The following is a 16731-nucleotide window of genomic DNA, read 5'->3' on the forward strand; positions in this document are numbered from 1 at the left end:
AAACCCTAATGGGTCCTTCCCTAGTGGGTATTGGATCTGCATCCAATAAGACAAGGGCTCCGTCGGATATCTCATATCCGAACCTCTACTCATCGCAATGCCTACCATATGTGTATGACCCTCTAGGCCCAATATCGAGCTGGCCGTGAGTCATACCTGTCAGAACTCCTTCTAACTCAGTGAATTATTATCTCTGTAATAATTCACTCAACTCATCGACTACGGACGTACTAGGCCACTACGCCGTAGTCCCCAAACGATACAGGGGAATCCAATCCATTGGACCTGTCTGTCCTCAGTTACCATGTACCTATAGTCCCTCATCCATCTAATATCCCAAAGATCGTATATCGAGCATGGTGCTGTCAGACCCATACGGTTTCTACTCGAGTCTCGCTCTAATCGGATTCTCCCGGAGAACTCTTTCTCTCTCAACCCGAATGACCCTGGCTAGGGATTTGTTTGAGCAAGAACACATAGGATATTCCTCTCATGACGTCGAGAGTGGATGATCCTCTATTGACACTCAATAGCCCTCGTAAGGTCGACTACCACTCCAAATGACCAATTGTACTAGATCTGGGGACAGCCAAACCTATAAGTCTGGTATCAAAGAGTGGAGCACTCATATAGGACATCCTTGGTGTCTCAAGTCTAAGGACCAGATACACCACTAGGACTACGGAATCACTGTCTGACAATAAGGCATCATCAACTATCCAGCATTCCGTAAGCGGATCAATCAGTGAACTCATTCTCCAATGAGCACCTGTAATGTATCCCTAGTGTCTCTACACGAGCAGCTATGAGACCAGCTGCATCCATCATATGGACGGGTATACAGCACAACAGTCTATCCGGTTATCACGATGTCCCTCTCGAGTAACCTATGACCGAGATTATTTAGGATATGTGTTTAAAGGTGAATCGATCTCATTATCGTGATCTCATCACGATCCGATTCCCATTGCACAAATCCAAGGACATCACAATATATATATGCATTTATGCAATAGTTATAAAGTGATATACGCCAAAATATAATAAGCAAAAAGATTCTGTATCAAGTCACACGTGCCATCACTCACGTGATTGGCTTGCTGGTCACCTATGACTAGCAATCTCCCACTTGACCTAAAGCCAATCACCTATGTGTCTGATCCCCATCAGACCCCTGTGACGCTCAAAGACAATCTGAGACAACGGCTTTGTCAGTGGATCTGCAATGTTATCTTCGGATGGAACTCTTTCCACTGCTACATCTCCTCGGGTTACGATCTCTCTTATTGTCACGCCCCTCAAAATAATATCGATGATATTATAATTTTTTTCAACACAAACCAATCCAGGATCCAAACTAACGTTTGAGGACACTGAAAAACATTCAATCAAATTCACATCCATAAAACCTGTGCATTTTAAAATCATATATCACATCACTCGATAATTCACATTTATGGCAACCCAAGCCAACTTGACAAACATGAACAACATTTATAAATCCACAAGCTAAATAAATTATACAATCAGAACTCCAACTATTCACCACAAGTTCATATCGTCATAAATTAGACTTAACATTCCGAAATTCCAAATAAGAGAGATCTTCTAACACTTTTACACAGTATATCCATTTCGATCATCAGAACAATTCATTACATACAAAATATGCTTATACAACAATAGCATAACAACCGACAAGACTTGCCCATAATTCTGAATAGCTATCCACTGCCTCAGCCCAAATCAAACATCTCGAAGAGTGACAAGCTGACTTGAAAGATTTATACAACAACGGAGTGAGCCAAAAACGGCTCAGCAAGTGACAAAACATATTCAGAACAAAAGGAACGGTTTCAAACGAGTAAGGTATCATAATGTAAGGCAGAATACAAGAATTCTCAAGGATACCATCTCATTAGATACAAAATCATATGTATCATGTCATTCAAAACATATTTGATTCATAACAAATGGAGTATAGAGTAATTGGAGCATATCAATGGCAGATAGTACATTTCAGAACATATCAGTTTATAGCAAATGGAGCACAGAGTAATGGGAGCATATCAATGGCAGATAGGACATTTCAGAACATATCAGTTCATAGCAAATGGAGCATAGAGTAATGGGAGCATATCAATGGCAGATAGGACATTTCAGAACATATCAGTTCATAGCAAATGGAGCACAGAGTAATTGGAGCATATCAATGGCGTATGAAATGTTTCGGAGCATATCAACGACATATGGAACATTTCGAAACATATCAACAGTGGATGAAACATTTCAGAGCATATCAATAACAAATACCGTTCAGAAGCTCAAACGTCGTCTTTGACGTTGCAAACATATCAATCTTATCCAAAGCATGTACAGAAACACATAACCAAAGCTCTGGATATCATATCAAACATATAGAAGGTGTAGTGGGATCTCAGTCAAAATGTGATTCATCCATTTCTGAATGACCACCTGACAAAAGTCTCCCACGTTTGGGAGCTCCATCCACCCACGTCTAGGTGAAGTCAGAGGGGCCGGCAGAGCATCGCAGGCTCTAAGCACATACCCTTTACCATTTCTGGCAAAGGTCCAGAATATCCCACATAGCGGGACCCCACATAGCGGGCAATAAGCGCATACCCTTTACCATTTCTGGCAAGGGTCCAGAATATCCCACATAGCGGGACCCCACATAGCGGGCAATAAGCGCATACCCTTTACCATTTCTGGCAAAGGTCCAGACAATCCCACACACCAGAGTACAAGAGGGTAGTTTCAACAATAAGTAGCATATATCGGAAGCACACGCAGAACAACAAAACGTACATGTGCCTTTTCAAGACAATATGATGCAAGGAACAAATCTCTCACAAATGTATTCATATTAGGAATGAAATGGAATAGGCACATATCGGAAGCAAATGCGGAACAATGGGATACACATGTGCCTATGTGAGTCAATACGATATAGCATAAACGTTACACAATAGTTTCAAGAATGTAAATAATTTTAAGGACAAGAGCATACAAGATTTCAAAGCAGTAATATAAAGCTCAATTGAATAAGAAGGCTAAAGGATATCAATTTCCAAAGGAATGAAACCAGAATATGAGAAATCGACCAAAGCTCGATCGTCGTCCTTGACGTTGCAATCATATCATTCTTATCCAGAGCATGTACAAAAACACATAACCAAAGCTCTGGATATCATATCAAACATATAGATGGTGTAGTGGGACCTCAAACAGAACGTGATACATCCATTTCTGAATGACCACCAGACATAATCTAGAGCATCGTAGGCTCTAAGCACATACCCTTTACCATTTCTAGCAAAGGTCCAGAATAACACCCTTTACCATTTCTGGCAAAGGTCCAGACAGTCCCACAAACACCAGAGTACAAAAGGGCAGTATGAACAATAAATAGCATATATCGGAAGCACACGCGGAACAACAAACGTACATGTACCTTTACGAGTCAAATATGATGCAAGCAACAATCTCTCACAAATGTATTCAGATTTGGAATGAAATGAAAGCAAGAGTATACAGGGATTCCAAACAATCATATTTAGCTCAATTCAAATAAGAAAGCTAAAGGATATCAATTTCCAAAGGAATGAAACGAGAATATGAGAAATCGACCAAAGCTCGATTTCTAGCAGAATACAAGAGGCACATTGAACAAATGATTCAAACTATCAATCGTGCTCCAATTTACTCAGAAATAATCATTGGATAATACTTTCAGATAAGACAAGCTTCATATGAATTGAACTATCCAACAGAGAGAGTTACAAATAATTTGGTAAACAAGGGTCGTAGAACAAAATCTCTGTTTGGCAGAATTCGTAATGTCAGATTCAATAGATAACTGGGCAGGTGTTTGGATTCCAAATATTTCAATTCATATATCAAAGAAAGATCTACGAGTCTAGTTTCCAATGAAATCAGTTTTGAACAAATCAGAGTTTCCAACAAGGACTTATAGGCAGCTCGGTATCAAAAGGTCAGAATCTCAAAAGTTGCATAGATTCGAATCGTTACGTCTAAACAGGAGATAAATCAAATGCAAGGTTAGAACAATTCAAAGTTCCTCATATTCAAAGCAAATGTAGAGATAAAATTGCAGTGAGGAAAGATCAGGATACTTGCAATAGGAAAGATTAGAACAATTACAGGAGAAATGATCAGGAAACTTGCAGTAAGAAATATCAGAGCAATTATAGGAGAAACGATCAGGGAACTTGCAGTAAGAAATATCAGAGCAATTATAGGAGAAACGATCAGGGAAATTGCAGTAAGAAATATCAGAGCAATTATAGGAGAAACGATCAGGGAACTTGCCTTTCAAAGATTTCGATCCGAATATCCAAGGAAGGTGTCAGTCCAATCCTTCTACTTTTCCTCCGTGTCCTCTCTTAGTTTCGTTTTGTGCTCCCGTTTTCTTCCTTTCTTCACAACTACACCACGTATCGAACATCGAGGCACAGTCACCTGCTATCTCTTACTCTCATTCCTTCTTTTTCTTTCCCAAACGCAGCTGCCCCAGCCGCCGCCGCTGCCGCTGCCACAATCGCAGCCCCTTCTTTCCCTTCTCTTCTTCTTCTCCTTCCCTTCTTCCTTTCTCTTCCTCTTTCCCTGCCATAGCTGTAGCTGCCACAGCCGCAGCCGCAGCCCCTTCTTTCCCTTCTCTTCTTCTTCTCCTTCCCTTCCTCCTTTCTCTTCCTCTTTCCCTGCCATAGCTGCAGCTGCCACAGCCGCAGCCGCAGCTACTTCTTTCCCTTCTCCTCTTCCTTCTCCTTCCTTTCTTCTTTTTCTCTTCTTCTCCTTCCTCCCCTTCTTCTTCCCGGCGTCACACACACCCTCTCCTCTGCTTCCTCTGCAGGGAACAGAGGTATCACAACCTCTTCTCCTACTTCCCCTTCTTCTTCTCTTCCTCTTCTTCTTCTTCTGCTCTTCTCCTACCCGACACCCCACACGTCTCCTCTGTTTCCACCTGCAGGAAACAGAGGTGCTGCAGCCCTAGCTGCTGCCACCTCTCGCTCCTCTCCGTCTTCCCTCTCTTTTCCCTCTTCTTCTCCTTCTCTTCTTCTCCTCTTCCCTTTTCCTCCCCAAGGCCACACATCTCTTCGCTGCAGTCTTGCCGCAGCTATCCTCCTCACTTCTTCTTCTTCTTCTTCTTCTTCTTCTTCTTCTTCTTCTTCTTCGTCTTCTTCCCTTTTCATCCTCAACGCCCCACACATCCTCTCCTCTGTTTCCACCTGCGGGAAACAGAGGTGCTGCAGCCCTAGCTGCTGCAGCTGCCTCTCTTTCTCCTCTCCATCTTCCCTCTCTTCTACTTCTTCTTTTCTTCTCTTCTCCCTCTTCTTCCTCTTCTTCCTCTCTTCGTTTCCCTCTTCTTCTCTTCTCCCTCTACTTCTCTTCTTCTTCTCCCCACGCCCCACCGCTTCTCTCTGTTTCTCGAAGAAATAGAGAGAGCGTGGGAGGCGGTGGGATAAAACCGAAATTTTCGGTTTTCTTTATTTTCTTCTTTTTACAACTTAACAGTTTAGTCCTTGAAATTTCCATATTTACATATAGGTCCCCCGATTTATAAATAAATCTTTATTAATAATTTTTAAAAGCGAGGGATATTACACTTATAAGCTAGAACCTCCTCAGAACACTTCTGGTGAGACCCGGGTTCCCTTATTTGAGTAATCACCCGATAGTTGTCGCAATATAAGGAAGTCGACTTGTCGCTATCTGTATCGACTCCCAAATCTGTGATGAACTTCTTCACCCAGACTCCCTCCTTTGCTGCATCTGATGCAGCAATGTACTCCGCCTCTATGGTCGAGTCAGTAGTGGTATCTTGCTTGGAACTCTTCCAGCACACTGCTCCTCCATTCAAGGTGTACACATACCCTGAATTCGACGTGCTATCATCGACATCAGACTGAAAACTTGAGTCAGTGAAGCCTTCAACCTTAAGGCTATTACCTCCATATACTAGTAAAAGATCCTTAGTCCTTCTCAAGTACTTAAGGATACACTTTACTACTTTCCAGTGCTCCAAGCCTGGATCCGCCTGATACTTGCTCGTGACACTCAAAGCATGCGCTATATCACGCCTAGTACATAGCATGGCATACATGATAGACCCTATTGCTGAGGCATAAGGTATCATATTCTTGTTTTCCCTTTGGAATTTTTCATACCAAACCTTTTGACAATGGTTTCTATGTACCTGGACTGGGACAAGCCAAGCATCCTCTTGGATCTATCTCTATAGATTCTAATTCCCAAGATATAGGATGCTTCCCCTAAGTCCTTTATGGAGAAGTGTCTAGATAACCAAGTCTTTACTGTGGATAGCATTCCTACGTCATTCCCAATGATGAGGATGTCATCCACATATAACACCAAAAAGGTGATAACGCTCTCACTTACCTTTCTGTACACACAAGGCTCATCTTCGTTCTTAACGAAGTCATAATATCTGATTGACTCATCAAATCTTATGTTCCAACTTTGGGAAGCTTGCTTTAGTCCATAAATGGATTTAAGCAACCTACACACTTTATCTGGGCAGTTCTTAGACACGAATCCCTTAGGTTGCATCATATACACCTCCTCCTCGAGGTTCGCATTGAGGAATGCGGTTTTCACATCCATCTGCCAGATCTCATAATCATAGTGTGCTGCAATAGCTAATAGAATTCTGATGGATTTTAGCATTGCTACGGGTGAGAAGGTTTCGTCGTAGTCAACACCTTGCCTTTGACGATACCCTTTAGCCACTAGCCTTGCTTTATAGGTCTCTATCTTTCCATCTACTCCGATCTTTTTCTTAAAGATCCATTTGCAACCGATGGGTACAATACCTTCGGGCGCATCAACTAGGTTCCAAACCTTATTGGAGTACATAGAATCCATCTCAGAATTCATGGCTTCTTGCCACTTCCCGGAGTCTATACTCATAATAGCCTCCTCGTAGGTCTGAGGATCAATATCCTCAGCATCCTCTCCTCTAATATGTCCCACATATCTCTCAGGAGGATGAGATACTCTATCAGACCTGCGTAAAGTTGAAACTTGTGTATTAGGTACCTGAACAGACTCGGGCTGTAGAGTGGTGTTTGAGCTTGGTTCTCTAACTTCGCTCAACTCTATCATTCTCCCACTGTCTCCGCCAAGAATGTGTTCCTTCTCAAGGAACACTGCTCTCTTAGCTACAAAGACTTTTTTTTTTGTCCTCGAGATGATAGAAATAATACCCACAAGTTTCCTTGGGGCATCCCACAAATATGCATCGCTCTGTCCTTGATTCTAACTTATCGGGGTTGTGTCTTTTAACGTGGGCAGGGCAGCCCCAAATCTTAACAACCTTAAGATCAGGCTTCTTCCCTTTCCATATCTTATATGGTGTAGACACTACCGACTTAGTTGGAACTCTGTTCAGAAGGTAAGCTGCGGTTTCTAGGGCATATCCCCAGAATGAGATGGGTAGGTCAGCGAAACTCATCATGGACCGTACCATATCTAATAAAGTACGATTTCTCCTTTCAGAGATACCATTGAGCTGAGGTGTGTAAGGAGGTTTCCATTGGGATAATATCTCATGGTCCTTGAGGAACTGAGTAAACTCTGTACTTAAGTACTCACCTCCTCGATTTGATCGAAGAGTTTTGATACTCTTTCCAGTCTGGTTCTCTACCTCATTCTTATACTCTCCGAATTTCTCAAAAGCCTCGGACTTGTACTTCATTAAGTACACATATCCATACCTTGAGAAATCATCAGTAAATGTAATGAAGTAGGAGTAACCTCCAATGGCATGAGTTGACATGGGTCCACATACATCACTATGTATGAGTTCCAACAACTCAGTGGCTCTCTCTCCAGTTCCACTAAATGGAGAGTTGGTCAATTTTCCATGAATGCAAGGCTCACAAGTTGCATAAGACATATAGTCGAATGGATCTAGATATCCATCATTTAGCAACTTTTGAATCCTTCTTTCATGGATGTGACCTAGCCTACAATGCCTCAGGTATGCATTGTACAACTCATCTCGTTTCCTTTTGGACACATTTACATTCATGATATGTGGAGTGGTGTCTAACATAAATAAACCATTATGCAATGTTCCTTTCGTGATGATCTTATCATCTAATAATATTGAACAACCATTATTCTCAAAAACAAATTTATATCCACTAACTGTTAAACATGAAATGGAGATAATATTTTTGATAATAGAAGGAACAAAATAACATGCATCTAATGCAATAAAAGCTCCACTAGGCAGATGTAAGGCGACCTCGCCAACAGCTACTACAGCAACTTTTGCTCCATTACCCGTCTTGAGGTCCATCTCACCTCTCTCAAGTCTCCTAGGCCTTGCCAGAACCTGCAACGAATTGCATATATGATAAGCACTACCGGTATCTAATACCCATGTGTTATCATAAGATTCTGACAAATGGAGACTGATCATGAATGTACCTGAAGCTTCATCAAGTTTTTGTTTCGCCATTTCTGCAAGGTACTCTTTGCAGTTTCTCTTCCAATGCCCATCTTTACCACAGTGGAAGCACTGGCCTTTGTCCTTTGTTGGGTCTTTCTTAGCAACCTTTGCTTTACCTTGTTTGCCCTTGCCCTTTCCCTTCTTACGGGACCTTTCTGCTTTCCTTTTCTTTCTGGTCTCACCAGTGTAGAGAACAGGCTTCTCTTTCTTAATAGTACTCTCTGCCTCCCTCAACATATTGAGGAGCTCTGGGAGAGTCACCTGAAGCTTGTTCATATTAAAATTCATTATGAACTGTGAAAAGGAATCTGGTAGGGACTGAAGCACAATGTCCACACACAAGTTATCCTCTAGGACCATTCCTAGACCTGTGAGTTTCTCTATCCACTCAATCATCTTTAGGACATGGTTCTGAACCGGTGTCCCCTCAGTCATCCTAGCGCGGAAAAGGAACTTGGATATCTCATATCGTTGAGTCTTTCCCTATTCCTCAAACAATTTGCGGACATGTAGGAGAATGGATCTGGCATCCATCTTTTCATGTTGTCTCTATAACTCTGGAGTCATAGAGCCCAACATATAGCACTGAGCAAGAGTGGAGTCATCAATGTACTTCACGTAGCGAGCAATCTCATCCTCGCTTGCCCCTTCTTCGGGCGTAGGCATCACTGTATCAAGGACGTACACAATTTTCTCCGCTGTGAAAACAATTCTCAAGTTACGGAGCCAATCCGTATTATTTGGACCAGTGAGGCGGTTGACATCAAGTATGCCACGTAAGGGATTTGAAAGCGACATTTTCTGAAAATAAAGATGTAGCAGAAATAAATAACATGCAGATTTTACAAGAAATAAACTATCAAGATATGGACTTCTATCTTAATATGCTCCCACTATTTTACTATCGAGTCACGCGACACCCTCAGCACGTGAAACGGAAGTCTCCGGCAGACTTCTAGTGGGGATCAGGATCCAATCAGCGTCTTAGTGTAACCTCGAGGGACTCGACCAATCACACTAAGCCTAAAAGGGAGGCAACTCTTGCCGATCACAACTCCTTGTGATTCCCGTCCTGTTCGGCCTCCGAATCACCATGGCCTCGAGGGACTCGACCAACCATGATGCTCGGTTAAGTCAACACCTTCGTTACAAGATGAGTCTGATTTGATGATATACCCTCGAGGGACTCGACCAAGCATACCATGCCCTCAGGTCACCGGTGACATCTCTATGTCGTAAGCAAGATAGCGAATCGCGATATAGGTGAGTCTCGAGGGACTCGACCAACTCAACCTACACCGGGAATCGGTTCCTACTCATAACGATGGAAGGCCACGTGGGTCAATCTAATTACCTCAAGTTTACCGACTTAATATTATCGAGAGATGTTTCTATAATTTGGTCTCCTAATATGACATGTCACACATATACATATTTAATATATATCTACATCGCATGCAAATATATATACATATCTAGTATGTGTATAAGCAATCACACCAGATGATCATGGACCACAACCTAATATGATTAGGCCCGAGCCAGTAGGCCTAATCACTCACATCAAGATCTATGTGTGCAACGGTGCATCTCCATGCCCTGTGATCGTCCATCTCGTCCTCGTTGGTTCCGTCGACATTTTGATGCATCTCCATGCATCACGATCGTCCGTCTCGTGGGTCCCGCTATCGCATCCACGCTCCCGTAGCGCCTCCTCATGTGATTACAACTTAATCATAGGCACGCAGGCCCGACAATAAACGAGAAATATAATGGAGGTTCGCAGACATCAATAATAATAATCACAAGTACACACATCACACGGTCCATGATCATCCGTCCACACATCATACATCACATGTATAAATAATCATCATCATGTAGGACTACTAGATAATAATAAAAATAATAATCAACTAAACCTTTTAATTAATTAATATTTTTCTGAAATCAGGGACATGTAGAGAATTTCTCAATTCCTAAGGGTATTTTCATAATTTGGACAAAAGACAGAAACTGGAATTTCTTAAATTCCGAGGGGCAAAACTATCTTTTTCCCAGAAAACCCTAATTCCCTCTTTCTACTACCGCTGCCGTCGCCGCCACCCTGCTGGCGACGGCCTGTGCGGCGGGGCGAGGGCACTGCCCTCGCCTGCAGGCAGCACGCTCGCTGGCGGCGCTGCCGCTACAGGTGGGCTCCCCTTTCGGGCGTCGTTGCCTCCGCAGGCGGTGCTGTCCCGCCGGGCGGCCGCCCCTATCGGCGGCAGGGGCCGCTGCCCTGCGGCGCCTCTGCCCGTGGGTTGCCAGCCCCGCCGGCAGCAAGCCTGCTGCAAGCAGGCCGTCGGTCGGCTGCTGCAGACGCAGCCCCTGCGCTACCCGCCTTCGGGTGCGCTGCATGCACGTAGATCGAGGGCAGCAACTGTTGCTGCCCTTTCTCGCTTTTGCGTCAACGATTTTGACGTCAATATTCTTCCTAAACACAACACACGCAGTTCAAAACCAATTTTTCGCACGAACAATCCGCTCTGATACCACTGTTGGGAAATCATTGGGGGTGACATCATATGCGCAGCGGAAGAATAAGAAAACAAAAATCCCCGATTCCCAAAAAGATGTTCGTCGTCGTGCGAAGATTGGTGCGCAAAAATCCGCAAAACACAAAACTGCGTATAGAGATTGTGTTACCTAAGGAGATCGTATATCCCTGTTTCCTTGTAGATCCTTAGGAGAGGGTGATGGAGGTCAAGCGTCCTCCTCTCTAGCGGTGATCCACACAGTAGGGTTGCGACGACGCTCCTCAAAACTCCAGGCCTACTCTGAGGTGGAGAGGGAGAGGAGAATAGGAAAGGCAAGCAAAGACTCTAGCCTATGAGGCTGTGAATCCCTCCTATTTATAGAGATCCCGTGTCAAACCCTAATGGGTCATTCCCTAGTGGGTATTGGATCTGCATCCAATAAGACAAGGGCTCCGTCGGATATCTCATATCCGAACCTCTACTCATCGCAATACCTACCATATGTGTGTGACTCTCTAGGCCCAATATCGAGCTGGCCGTGAGTCATACCTGTCAGAACTCCTTCTAACTCAGTGAATTATTATCTCTGTAAAAATTCACTCGACTCATCGACTACGGACGTACTAGGCCACTACGCCGTAGTCCCCAAACGATACAGGGGAATCCAATCCATTGGACCTGTCTGTCCTCAGTTACCATGTACCTATAGTCCCTCATTCATCTAATATCCCAGAGATCGTATATCGAGCATGGTGCTGTCAGACCCATACGGTTTCTACTCGAGTCTCGCTCTAATCGGATTCTCCCGGAGAACTCTTTCTCTCTCAACCCGAATGACCCTGACCAGGGATTTGTCTGAGCAAGAACACATAGGATATTCCTCTCATGACGCCGAGAGTGGATGATCCTCTATTGACACTCAATAGCCCTCGTAAGGTCGACTACCACTCCCAATGACCAGATGTACTAGATCTGGGGACAGCCAAACCTATAAGTCTGGTATCAAAGAGTGGATCACTCATACAGGATATCCTTGGTGTCTCAAGTCTAAGGACCATATACACCACTAGGACTACGGAATCGCTGTCTGACAATAAGGCATCATCAACTATCCAGCATTCCGTAAGCGGATCAATCAGTGAACTCATTCTCCAATGAGCACCTGTACTGTATCCCTAGTGTCCCTACACGAGCAGCTATGAGACCAGCTGCATCCATCATATGGATGGGTATACAGCACACCAGTCTATCCGGTTATCACGATGTCCCTCTCGAGTAACCTATGACCGGGATTATTTAGGATATGTGTTTAAAGGTGAATCGATCTCATTATCATGATCTCATCACGATCCGATTCCCATTGCACAAATCCAAGGACATCACAATATATATATGCATTTATGCAATAGTTATAAAGTGATATACGCCAAAATATAATAAGCAAAAAGATTCTGTATCAAGTCATACGTGCCATCACTCACGTGATTGGCTTGCTGGGCACCTATGACTAGCAAAATCTGGAGTCTCTATCAGAGATGATCTCCTTTGGAATACCATGAAGTCTTACTATTTCATTAACATATAAATCTGCAAGTCTATCAAGCGAATAAGTCATATTAATCGGTAGGAAGTGTGCAGATTTTGTTAACCTATCGATGATAACCCAAATAGCATCATGCTTTCTAGAGGTTCTGGGTAGTCCTGAAACAAAATCCATAGTAATACATTCCCATTTCCATTCAGGAATATCTAAAGGTTGCAACAACCCTCCAGGTCTTTGGTGTTCTACTTTGATTTGCTGACAAGTCAAACATTTTGAAACATACATTGCAATTTCCCTCTTCTTGCCTTCCCACCAATAATGACTTTGAAGATCTCTATACATCTTAGTGCTTCCAGGATGTATGGTGTACTTTGAAGTATGACTTTCCTTTAGGATTTGATTCTTGATATCCGGTTCATTTGGTACACATACTCTCTCCCCAAATCTCAACAGGCCATCCTTTGAAACTTGAAATTATGGCTTCAATTCCTTTTCTACTTCATTCCTCAAGTAGATTAAATATGGATCTCGTAATTGTCCTTCCTTAATTTGTTGAATAAGATCGGATTGCACTTGAATAGATGCCATCAATATCATCGAGTCTTGCTCTTTCCTCAAAGCTTTCAAATCAAAATTTTCTTCTAATAACTTCCATTGCTTCCCGACCAGACTAACCATAAAACTTGTAGATTTCCTACTAAATGCATCAGCTACAACATTGGCCTTGCCCGGGTGATAACGGATGGCACAATCATAATCCTTTAGAAGTTCTATCCATCTTCGCTGCCTCATGTTTAACTCTTTCTGAGTGAAAATATATTTTAAACTCTTGTGATCAGTAAAGATTTCAAACTGTCGACCATACAAATAATGTCTCCAAATTTTTAGAGCAAAAATAATTGCTGCCAATTCCAAATCATGAGTTGGATAATTCAATTCATAACCTTTAAGTTGCCTAGAAGCATACGCAATTACTCTCCCTTCCTGCATCAAAACACATCCTAGGCCCTTTCTTGAAGCATCAGTATAAACTACAAACTCATCACTACCACTTGGAATAGTGAGAATAGGGGCACTAGTCAATCTTCTTTTTAACTCTTGAAAACTTTGCTCACAATCATCACCCCATACAAATTTCATATTCTTCTTAGTGAGTTTGGTGAGAGGTTGAGCAATTCGAGAAAATCCCTCCACAAATCTCCTGTAATAACCTGCCATGCCCAAGAAGCTTCTAATCTCTGTTACATTTGTTGGTACTTCCCATTCAACAACAGCTTCTATTTTTCTTGGATCAACAGATATACCCTTCCCTGAAATCACATGGCCTAAGAAAGCAACTTCATTCAACCAAAATTCACATTTGCTGAACTTTGCATACAACTTCTTTTCTCTTAGTATGGACAATACATTTCTCAAGTGTTCCTCATGCTCTTGATTACTCCTTGAATACACCAATATATCATCAATAAATATAATTACACAGATATCCAAGAGCGGTTGAAATATCCTATTCATTAGTTCCATAAAAGCTGTAGGGGCATTTGTCAAACCAAAAGGCATCACCAAGAATTCATAATGACCATATCGAGTTCTGAAAGCTGTTTTTGAAATATCCTCCTCCTTGATCTTCAACTGATAGTAACCTGACCTCAGGTCAATCTTAGAGAATACTTGTGCACCCAGTAGTTGATCAAACAAATCATCAATTCTAGGTATGGGATACTTGTTTTTGATGGTCACCTGATTCAACTGTCTATAATCAATACAAAGCCTCAATGTTCCATCCTTCTTCTTCACTAATAGTACCGGAGCACCACATGGGGATACACTGGGTCGTATGAAACCCTTATCTAATAATTCTTGTATTTGCTTCTTTAATTCCTCTAGCTCGAGTGGTGCCATTCTGTAGGGAGGCTTAGATATTGGGGTTGTACTGGGGACCATATTAATAGCAAATTCACCCTCTCTATCTAGAGGTAAACCAGGCAAGTCATCTGGGAATACATCAGGGAATTCTTTGACCACTGAAATTTCATCTAGGTGGGTTTCCTGATTTGAATGCTCCTTTACACACACCATATAACAAAAACAACCTTTCTGCATAAGACGATAAGCTTGAAGTGCTGATATCAAGCAAGGAGGCAAATCATGCTTAATGCCCTCAAAGAAAAATATAGGCTGATCTGGTATGCAGAAAGTAATTATTTTTTTGTAACAATCAATACTAGCGTGATGAGAAGATAACCAATCCATGCCAAGTATAATATCAAAACCCTGGATCTCTAGGAGAATCAAATCAGCAAGGAGTTTGTGGTCTCCAATAGAGATCAAACAAGATGGGTAGACCAAGTTTGTTGCCAATGAATCTCTAACAGCAATTGTTACATATAACATATAATCTAGGGGTTTAGGTAGAATATCCAAGTGACAAGCAAAGTATTGTGAAACAAAAGATAAGTTGGAGCCGGGATCAAACAAAACTTTTGCATTTCTTTTAGAAACATGAAGAATACCTTCCACTACTGATTTAGAAGCTTTAGAATCTTGTTCAGTGATAGCGTACACTCTAGCATGGGCTGAGGGTCTAGGAGATAGTGACTCTTTCTTCTTCCTCAGAGGGCAATCTTTTATTTGATGATCCAACTTTCCACAAACAAAACAGGCTCCAGTCACCCGAAAACACTGACTTGTTTCATGATTTAATCCACATCTTGCACATGACTGAGTCCTCCGCAATGGTTTCCATTTCTCAAATCCAGATGTCTTAAACCTCTTGTTACTAGCTTCATATTCATTTTCTCTCCTGCTTTTGCTAGTAAATTTGTCCTTTTTGTTCTTGCCAATGATTTCTTGAATTTCCTCCATGTCTCGTTCAATTTTCAAAGCTCTTTCTATCGTATCTGCATATGTTTGTAGTTTTAAAGCTGACATTCGGCTTCTTATTGCTGGCCGTAATCCCCTTTCAAACCTTCTTGCTTTTCTAGATTCATCATCAGTCATATGTGTGGCAAACCTGGAGAGCTCAGTGAATTTAGATTCATACTTTGTAACCGTCATACTTCCCTGGATAAGATTCAAGAACTCCAATTCTTTTTGCTCTCTCATACAATCTAGAAAATATTTATCATTAAACTTTTCTTGGAATAACTTCCATGTCATTGGCTCATGTTTGATTTCAGACATCCTCTTAATCATTCTCCACCAGTGTTCAGCTTCTCCTTCCAGCATAAAGGTGGCAAGAAAAACCTTTCGATCATCAGGGTAATTTAAGGCATCAAATATTTTCTCTATCTGCATCATCCATCGTTCTGCCACCATTGGATCAGACTCACCACTAAAACTGGGAGGACTAAGCTTCTTAAACTGTTCAATTCCCAACCCCGTCTGGTTTGATGTTCCTGTTCCATCATTCCTTCCTTGTAGGACAGGTTGTTGTTGTTGTTGCATCACTTGTGCCACAGTCTCCAAAGTCCGCATGATACCACTCAATTGATCAGCAGTAGATGCAACAGGAGAACTAGATAATCTCGTCATCCTTGCTTCCTAAGACATCAAAAGAACATTTTCTTTGATCAATCTCTAAATGATAGTCAATAAACCTCAAAAAAAGAATATTCTTAGTGATTCTCAAATCATGCTCTGATACCAACTCTGTCACGCCCCTCAAAATATCGACAATATTTAAAATTTTCATCACAACTAATCCAGAATCCAAACACACATTTGAGGTCACTAAGAAAACATTCAGATCAAAAATTTCACCTCTATAGTCTACAAATTCATAACCCTGTGCAGTTCATAAACATCCCACATATCACTCGATAATTCTAACAACTGAACTTAACTCATCAAAATAATAACCCCAACATAATTTCACAAGTGGGGAAGTCTATGCAGTCACCAAACCAATGATTACCATAAGTTCGTATCATTACATGAATTTAACTTACCATTCCAAAATCCTAAACATGAGGGATCCTTTAACTTACACAAAATCCACAGGTTTAGATTCATCGTCAACATTTCATTAAATGCAGAGTGGCTTATACAACAAATACATATATGCTAACACAGATCTGCCCAAAATCATCTAACTTTCCACTACCTCAGTCCAATCTTAACATTTAAGCAAGCGATACGCTATCCTGAAA

Source organism: Musa acuminata, chromosome BXJ2-4, assembly GCF_036884655.1.
Source record: "Musa acuminata AAA Group cultivar baxijiao chromosome BXJ2-4, Cavendish_Baxijiao_AAA, whole genome shotgun sequence".
Taxonomy (NCBI): domain Eukaryota; kingdom Viridiplantae; phylum Streptophyta; class Magnoliopsida; order Zingiberales; family Musaceae; genus Musa; species Musa acuminata.